Genomic DNA, 9,726 nt, shown 5'->3' on the forward strand with positions numbered 1-9,726 from the left:
TCAGCGTTCCCTCTCCGCTGCCATTGACCTGTCTGTTCCGTTCGATACCCCTGCCCGCCTTGACGCCAACGTTCTCTCGCTGACCGACGCCATTTCCGCGGCCGCCTCTGCCAACATACCTCTGGTTCCCCCCCGTCCCCTTGTCGACCCATTTCCGCCTTACCTCCGGGACGCCTTGTCCTTGCGCAACCGCTTCCGCGTCCTCTGGCAGGCTAGTCGTTCCCTGCTGCACCGGCGGGTGTACCTGGTGCTGCGGGGGCGCTGCCGGCGATTGGTCGCGGAGTGGAGGGCCCGTCTGGACACTCGGCGTCTCCAATCCCTCTCTGCTTGCTCCGGCTCCCTCTGGTCTCACGTCCGTCGTCTCCGCTCGGTTCCTACCACCATCCCCCCGCTGACCACCCCCACAGGTGTGGCGGAAACGGCCTCGGAGCGATCCGAGGCGGTGGCCGCCTGCCTGGCGACCACCTTCGCATCCGCACCCGGCCCTTCCCTGTCCTCCGAGTCTTCGGACGACGAGGACGGGGCCCGCCTCCTGTCTCGCCACGTCACTTTGCCCCCCCTTCCGGCCACCTTCCCCCTGCCGCTCGTCACGCCTTCCGAGGTCCGCACCCTGCTCGCCCGCCTTCGGCCCCGTTCTGCTCCTGGCCACGACTCTCTGCCCTCCCCCGTGCTCCGTGCCCTACCTCGCAAGGCCCTTGTGTTTCTGACCCGTCTTTTCAACGCAATGTTCCTCCTCTGCCACTTCCCCACCCCCTGGAAAACCGCCATCGTCTCACCCATCCCCAAACCTGGCAAGCCCCCGTCTCTCCCTTCATCTTTTCGGCCCATCTCGCTTCTTCCTATTCTGTCCAAGGTCGCGGAACGGGCGATCCACCGCCGTCTCCTCTTTCAAGTCACCACCCTGGACCTTCTACCCCACCACCAGTTCGGTTTCCGCCCCCGCCACTCGACGACCCACGCCATTGCCCGTGTGGAGCACCTGGTGGTCCAGGGATTCGCCAGGCGGCAACACACGGGCATGGTGCTTCTTGACCTCGCCCGTGCTTTCGATTCCGTTCCGCATGCCCAGCTCCTCCAGCGCCTCTCTGCCACCGACCTCTCATCTCATCTCGTCCGCCTCCTCTGCTCCTTCCTGGAGGGTCGCACCTTCCGGGTTCGGGTGGAGGGGGTCCTCTCCGGCCCCCGCCCCATCTCCGCCGGCGTCCCCCAGGGCGCCATTCTCTCACCGCTACTTTTTACCCTCCACATCTCTGATCTCAAGCCCCCTCCCGGCACCTATCTTGTCCAGTACGCCGATGATACCTGTCTCCTGGCCTCTTCAGTTTCCGAGCGGCTGCTCTGCGACCGTCTCGGCCGCGGCCTCACTTCCCTCAACAATCAGTTCCTCGCGCATGGCATCGGGCTCAATCACTCTAAATCACGATCCATCCTCTTCTCCCGACTTCATCCACACCACGACCACCCGCCAGTCATCTCCACCGTAGCCATCCCCTGGTCGCCTCGCATCCGTTATCTGGGGGTCACCCTAGACAATACCTTTACTTTTCTGCCGCACCTCGACTCCATCCGCACCAAGTCCCGTGCCGTCATGGCTCAGCTGGCCACCGTACTCAGACCGACATCCGGCACCCCTCTCGACGTTCGTGTGACTGCCTACCGTTCCTTCGTTCTTCCCCACTTCCTCTACGCGTGCCCGGCTTGGGTCCACTCCTCTCTGTACAACCTCCGTCCGATCGCCCGGTCCTACTTTCTCGGTGCCCGCCTCCTGCTCGGTCTCCCTCGCGCCACCTTACGACAGACCCTCCTGGACCAGACTGGGCTCCCGCACTTACACGAGCTGCTCTGCAAGGTGACTAAGAAGTTTCTCCGCCACTGCCGGCGTTCTGACAACCCCCTGATCCGACTCCTTGCAGAGCCCCTGCCTGACGCCCCTCACCCCCGCCGACCGCTCTTTACCTACGATCATTTGAGACGCCCTGACCCTGATGACGTTGACGCTGGTGCAGTCGCGGCTGGTGGGCCCGGCAGCTGACGACGGTGATCACCACGTCCACGGTTGGCTCTGAGGAATGTTACCAGGCATCATCCCATCAAGATCTCTGCTCTCAGTGAACTACTGCCTAACATCGCCACTGCTCCGGACCGTCTTCATCTGCGGCCCGGCACCTTCTGCGCCCCGAGTCGCCCCCGGCAGCCCACAGAAGATTCGCCGCCCAACAAGCAGCTGGACCTCTAGGACGGTATCGTCGGAGGGGCCCCGTTTCGTCAGTGTTGAATAAAGATTGTCACCATTCGCCCTTGTGGCCATGTATTCGTGTTCTATGTTGTGTTTTATTTGTGTTCACCTGTATCCGCTTTTTATATTAGAGATGAATTTTTTGGTGGGTAACTCCCTTCAGTGGGAGTTCCCTTTGTTAAAAAAAAAAAAAAAAAAAAAAAAAAAAAAAACTAAAGATTTCCGTGGAGGGGAACATTTGATGAGTCTTTAAACAATTTTTTGTTGTGCCCAGTGTTTACACACTGGGCCGGTTACCGTTAAACCACTGGGCCCGGGGGTGAGGCGGGGAGGGGGAAATCTGAAAAATCGAATTGGACAAGTATCGTTCATGGGAATTTTTTTTTTCTTTTTTCAACTATTACCATGCACAATTACGTACCTTCCTTCCGCACTTTCAAGACGGTGGGGTTGTTCGCCAAGGCACCGTAAACTTGAGACCTACGAATGCATTACATACCATACACAGATGAAAAAAAAAAAAAAAATTACACTTCACTGTACATAATTCTTAACACTACTTCACAACTACTAAGTTGAAATTTTTTCACCGGGACAGCGCGAACGCAGTCCCGACTACCAAAAATTACGCGCCCGAGTTACCCACATTTGGGGTAATCGCAGAGGTCAGCTCAACCGAAGTGCAAGGGAAGAGCCTCACCCTGGGGGAACCCCCTGCTTGATCAGGGTAGCCCCTACGCCAGGTAAGTATGCTGCGCAGTGTTTCGCTTTTCTATTTCACTTGGAGCTCGGACCACCTCATCAACGTGTTTTGAGGTTATGTACTTCTACCTCCGAAACAGCTCTTTCCCCAGACATAACACTCCCGTGCCAGTTCATCACACTACATGACAGTACACACCAACAATGCAAATACAATTTCTTCCTACAACTGCCCGTTTCTACTCGCACCTCGTTTCCTTTGTTTCTGTACCCACGGCGACGGTCGACCGCCGCGTGCATTTGGTTACCCCGTTTGCCGCGTGGCGGCACTTGGTTACACCGTTTGCCGCGTGGCGGCACTCGGGTCGTCGCGTCCGCCTCGGCAAAAAGGCGGGCACCACGGCACAGTCGAGAGGGGAACTTTTTTCCATTAGCAACATACCTAGGGTTTCACGAAATATCGAGTGCCGTGTCCCACGAGGCGATTTTCGGACGATTCGCGGCTTCAGGCTGCACGACCGTACGCTATTTTCACCATTAGTGGTGGTCCGCACATTTTTCCTATATAGTCCGGATTTTCAAAGTTTCAACCGTGCTCTGGTTTCCCTTCAAACTGCTCTTAGGTGCTACTCTGAGTGGTTTGCAGGGATTTCCTTAGTTAATTCGAGTTTTCCTCGCGTGCTTTTATAATCCGACCAGTCGTTTCTGGTGCGAAGACTTGCTGCTGGGTGCATATCCGGATCTGGTAACTCTCAGCAGCAAGCAACAGGGTCCCCCCCTGGGCATTGCTGGGGGGACTCTGCAGAAATAAATTCAACCCTCGGGTTCCACTAATTATTATTTTATTTTTATTTACAAGTTCTACTCAGCATCACTCCTATTATATTCACTCCATCTTCTTCCACCTTTAACTGACTGCTGACTGCTGCTGCTGCTTCCTGGGGCTGTCACCAGGTGGCCGAGAAGAGTAGTTCCTCCCAGGTGTGGCTCTTGGCCTGCCGACTTGATTGTTTCTCGTCGGCATGGCCGAGGGGGGGTCCGGGGAGGACCCGCCCCTGGGGGACTCCGACTTTGAGGGCCGACTCCAACCGCCATTGAGGGACTACACCAGGCCTCCTGGTGGCCACCGAGACCGGACGGGTGCCTCGGGCGATGCTGGAGCAGAGGGATGCTCGCCGCCCCCCACCCCCAGCCGGACCGGGATCCGCACCCAGGAGCGCTGCACGAAGGTGTCGGAGTCCAAGCATCACCAGATGGTGCCACCTGGCTTCTGCTCCGACACCCCCTTCACCCCGGACGTCACCATGGCAGCAACCCTCACCACCACGACCACCACCATGACGACCACGACAGTTTGCACTTTCACCCCCTCTGCTTCTCACCCCATCTCCTCACCATTCTCAGCGCCTTCCCCCTCACTGCCACTCATCCCTGTCGAGCCTGCGGCCCCCCGGGACGTGCCGATGGACACCGGCTTCAGCCTCCCCCGCCGGACGGTGAAGCGGCCGAGGATGGGGCGCGCCGAGGACCGCACCTCCATCTCCAACCGGTTTGGCGCCCTCGAGCTCGACTCCGCCGGCGAGGAGGGGACCTCGTCCCGGGACTCGTCACCTGCACCATCCACGTCATCCCGCATCTCACACCTCACCCGCCGCACCACCCCCCGACCGACTACGACCGCCGCGACTCAGCCATCGACCTCCGCTGCTCGTCAGCCGTCGCCTCGACCATCCACCTCCGCATCTGCACCTGGACCCCGCACCCGGCCTCCCACCCAACCTGCTGCCGCCCCCGCATCTGCCTCCGCCGCCGCCACCGTCAAGCCTACCCGCATGCCGCCCATCGGCTGCCGCCTCCCCATCACCACCAGCCCCTTCACCCTGGCCCAATCGTTTCAGTCGCTCCTTTCTGGCAAGCTATCCATCACCTCCGTCGACGGCCGCACCTCCTTTTACACTTCTAACGCCGCTGATCACACCTTCCTATACAACCACCTCACCCAGCTCGGCCATCAGCCTTTCACGCACCTGCGACAGGACGAGAAGGGGGACCGACTCGTCCTGAAGCGTCTCCCACTCACCACTACCCCCGAGGAGGTGCACGCCGCCCTCCTCGACCTGGACCTACCCGTTGCTTCCGTCACTCCGCTCCGCGTCACCGACACCGCCACGACCCGTCCGTTCCTGGTTAATACTCACCACCTGGGGGAGGCAGCTCCCTTCCTGGCTCTACGCTCCCTGGGCTGCTGGGTGGTCTCCGTCGAACGCTATCGTGGCAGCGGGCGGGTCCCGCAGTGTTACCGGTGCCAGCAGGCCGGCCACCCATCCACACGCTGCGAGAGGCCGGTGGCCTGTTTCAAGTGTGCCGGGCCCCACCGGTCCCGCGAGTGCACATCGACGACTCCGAAGTGCGTCAATTGCGGCGAGGCGCACTTCGCGACTTCCATGGACTGCCGGGTGAACCAGGCCTACCTCAGACGCCACCCCCCCCCGACAACAGCCTGAGGCCACCTCGGCACCGCGACCGCGACCGCCAAACTTGACCGACGCTCGTGCCTTTCCCGCCGTCACCTCCAACGCCTGGACTCGGCGCGGTTCCGCCGCCGCCACCCTGTTCCCCTCCCGCGACGGGCCATCTCCATCTGCACCTCAGGACCCCTCATCTCACCGACCGGACGCTGACGACACTTCATTCACCACGATCATACGTGACCTCATCCAGCTGTTTCGGCAGTACTTTCCCTTCATTCGCCGCACCCTGACCGCCCTGTCCCATGCCAAGTCCCCTTCGGAGAGATTCGAGGTGCTCCTCCAAGCGCTTCTGGGTCTCTTCGATGGATCCCCCGCCGCCCCTTAAGCTCCTAGTCTGGAACGCCTTTTCTTTGCTCCCTAAGCTTCTCGACTTCCTTCACCTCGTCGACGAGCACTCACCCGATGTCGTGTTCCTATCAGAGACCTGGCTGACCCCCGCTGTACCCCTCCGCGTCCCGGGATATGCCGTCCACCGCTCCGACCGTGATGGTCGGGGGGGTGGGGTGGCACTCCTGGTGCGCGACACCTTCACCCATCACCGCCGACACATTCCACCTTCACCCGCGACTGAGGCTGTGGCCGTGCGCCTGTTCGGACAGCCCTACTCCCTGACTCTAGTCTCCGTGTATCTCCCACCCCAATTTGCCTTCCCCTCTGCCGCCGTTGTCGCCCTCGGTCGGCTCGATGCCCATGTCGTGCTGGCCGGGGACTTCAACGCCACCCATCCCTACTGGGGCTGCGTCGCGGCCAACCGCCGAGGCAGCTCCCTCCGTCAGCTCCTCCGGCGTACTAACCTCTCCATCTGCGCCCCCGCCACCCCCACATTCTTCCCCGCTCAGCACCACCGTCATCCCAGTATCATCGACCTCGCCCTCACCACACCGCTCCCCATCATCTCTGGTCTCACCACGCTCACCGCCGGGGCCTCGGATCACCTGCCCGTCCTCGGCTCCCTTCACTTCTACCCCCATTCCAACCCGCACCTTCCCCGCTTCGACTTCCGCAACGCCGACTGGAATGGGTTCCAGACCACCCTCTCATCATCACTCGACCTCACCCTCCCCTTCGACACCCCCGACCGTCTCGACGCCAACGTCATGTCATTCACCCGGGCCGTCTCTGCGGCCGCCTCCGCTCACATTCCGCTGGCCACTCCAAGTACCCGCATCACCCCCTTCCCGCCTTACCTGCGTGACGCCGTGGTCCTGCGCGACCGCTTCCGCGGCCTGTGGCAGGCCAACCGGTCCCCGTTGACACGGATGGTGTTCCTCCTGCTGCGGGGCCGGTGCCGCCGGATGGTCGCGGCGTGGAAGGCGCATTTGGAGACCCGGCGTCTCGGCTCCCTCGCCTCTGCATCCGGCTCTCTGTGGACCTACGTCCGGCGCCTCCGATCGGTCCCCACCACTATTCCCCCACTCACCCACCCGGCCGGGGTGGCGGAGACTGCCCCTGAGCGATCGGAGGCGGTCGCTGCCTACCTCGCGACCACGTTTGCCTCCGCTGACCCCCCCACCCTCTCCTCCGAGTCTTCGGACGACGGGGACACACCCCCCCCCCCTCGCACATCACGTCACTCTGCCCGTTCTTCCGGACTCTCTGCCATTCCCTCTCGCCACGCCATCGGAGGTGCGCACACTCCTCCTCCGTCTCAAGCCCCCTTCTGCCCCCGGTTCCGACTCTCTGCCTGCACCCGTCCTCCGTGCTCTTCCTCGGAAGGCGACGGTCTTCCTTACCCGCATCATCAACGCGATGTTCCTTCTCTGTCATTTCCCCACCCCTTGGAAAGTGGCCATTGTCTCACCCATACCCAAAACCCGGGAAGCCCCCTTCCCTACCATCATCGTACCGCCCCATTTCTCTTCTACCCATCATCTCTAAGGTCGCAGAGCGGACCATTCTCACACGCCTTCTCCTTCACGTCAACCTCTTGCATCTTCTCCCCCATCACCAGTTCGGTTTCCGCAAACGTCACTCCACCTCCCACGCCATCGCCCGTGTGGAGGTGCTGGCTGTCCAAGGTTTCGCACGGCGCCAACACACGGGCATGGTGCTTCTGGACCTTGCCCGGGCATTTGATTCCGTGCCCCATTCACAACTCATTCACCGTCTCTCCGCCACCGACCTTCCACCTCATCTCATACGCCTCATCTGCTCGTTCCTGGGGGGTCGTACCTTCCGGGTTCGGGTGGAGGGCGAACTCTCCGACCCCCGTCACATCATGGCCGGCGTCCCCCAGGGCGCCATCCTTTCACCCCTTCTCTTCACCCTTCACATCGCCGACCTGCAACCACCACCTGGCACTCACCTGGTTCAGTACGCCGATGACACTTGCCTCCTCGCTTCCTCCGTCTCCGAGCGGATGCTCGGCGACCGCCTGAGCCGCGGGCTCACATCACTCTCTACTCAGTTCCTCGCGCACGGCATCGGGCTGAACTGCTCGAAGACCCAATCCATTCTCTTCTCACGCATCCACCCACGCCAGGACCACCCCCCACGAGTTTCCAGCACTGCCATCCCCTGGTCACCCGAGGTCCGCTATCTGGGGGTGACCCTGGACAGTACCTTCACTTTCATCCCGCACCTTGCTTCCATGAAGACTCAATCCAGGGCGGTCTTGGCGCAGCTGGCACCGATACTGCGACCCTCATCTGGCACCCCCCTCCCGGTTCGCATCACCGCATTTCATTCCTACGTCATCCCACGCTTCACCTACGCATCCCCCGTGTGGGTTCATTCATCCCGTTTCAACCTTCGCCCCATTACCCGCACCTACTTCCTGGGGATTCGTCTCCTTCTCGGACTCCCCCGCGCCACCTCCAGGCTGACTCTCCTGGCAGACTCCGGCCTGCCCCACCTTCACCCTCTCCTTCGCTCCATGACAACTTACTTCCTACGCCGATGCCGACGCAGCGACAACCCCATCATCCTTCAACTTGCGGAGCCGCTGCCTCCTGCACCCCACCCACGACGACCGCTCTTTTCGACTGACCACTTACGCGACGACTCCGACGACGACGCTGACGACGTCCCGGCGGCCGGTGGGCCCGGTAGATGACGGCGTAGACCTCCACGTCCACCGGTAGCCTCCGCGGACCCGCCACCATAGTTCACCATCTACATCGCCACTCCGTCTTCTTCCCATCGTCATCAGCATCGCCGTTTTCTCCGCGCGGCCTCCATCAGCTGCGCGGCTCCTGGATCAGCATCTCTTCACCCCCAGCAGTCCCTCACCCCCCCTCCACCCAACAAGTAGCCGGGACCTTCAAGAACCTCCGTGTTGGCGGGGTCCAGCATCGTCATGTTCTTCATCTTTGTGTTTATGTTCTGTACAGTGTTCTTGTCCACTGCCTTGTATGTATCTTTATGTATTAAATGATGTTTTTGTGTGTGGGCCCCTAGGGGCCCCACTTTATAAAAAAAAAAAAAAAAAAAAAAAAAAAAAAAACTAAAGATTTCCGTGGAGGGGAACATTTGATGAGTCTTTAAACAATTTTTTGTTGTGCCCAGTGTTTACACACTGGGCCGGTTACCGTTAAACCACTGGGCCCGGGGGTGAGGCGGGGAGGGGGAAATCTGAAAAATCGAATTGGACAAGTATCGTTCATGGGAATTTTTTTTTTCTTTTTTCAACTATTACCATGCACAATTACGTACCTTCCTTCCGCACTTTCAAGACGGTGGGGTTGTTCGCCAAGGCACCGTAAACTTGAGACCTACGAATGCATTACATACCATACACAGATGAAAAAAAAAAAAAAAATTACACTTCACTGTACATAATTCTTAACACTACTTCACAACTACTAAGTTGAAATTTTTTCACCGGGACAGCGCGAACGCAGTCCCGACTACCAAAAATTACGCGCCCGAGTTACCCACATTTGGGGTAATCGCAGAGGTCAGCTCAACCGAAGTGCAAGGGAAGAGCCTCACCCTGGGGGAACCCCCTGCTTGATCAGGGTAGCCCCTACGCCAGGTAAGTATGCTGCGCAGTGTTTCGCTTTTCTATTTCACTTGGAGCTCGGACCACCTCATCAACGTGTTTTGAGGTTATGTACTTCTACCTCCGAAACAGCTCTTTCCCCAGACATAACACTCCCGTGCCAGTTCATCACACTACATGACAGTACACACCAACAATGCAAATACAATTTCTTCCTACAACTGCCCGTTTCTACTCGCACCTCGTTTCCTTTGTTTCTGTACCCACGGCGACGGTCGACCGCCGCGTGCATTTGGTTACCCCGTTTGCCGCGT

General features: G+C 59.7%; 2 non-coding genes across 2 annotated transcripts; both read right to left on the bottom strand.

The window, feature by feature from the left end:
• Positions 1–2,824: 2,824 nt before the first annotated feature.
• LOC134544030 (U1 spliceosomal RNA) lies at positions 2,825–2,987 on the bottom strand. Its single transcript, XR_010077463.1, has one exon. It is a non-coding gene; the product is annotated as a U1 spliceosomal RNA (small nuclear RNA).
• A 6,303-nt stretch (positions 2,988–9,290) lies between these two features.
• On the bottom strand, positions 9,291–9,453 carry LOC134544038 (U1 spliceosomal RNA). Its single transcript, XR_010077471.1, has one exon. It is a non-coding gene; the product is annotated as a U1 spliceosomal RNA (small nuclear RNA).
• Between the last annotated feature and the right edge of the window lie 273 nt (positions 9,454–9,726).

The sequence above is a fragment of the Bacillus rossius genome, unplaced genomic scaffold, assembly GCF_032445375.1.
Source record: "Bacillus rossius redtenbacheri isolate Brsri unplaced genomic scaffold, Brsri_v3 Brsri_v3_scf27, whole genome shotgun sequence".
In the NCBI taxonomy this organism is placed as follows: domain Eukaryota; kingdom Metazoa; phylum Arthropoda; class Insecta; order Phasmatodea; family Bacillidae; genus Bacillus; species Bacillus rossius.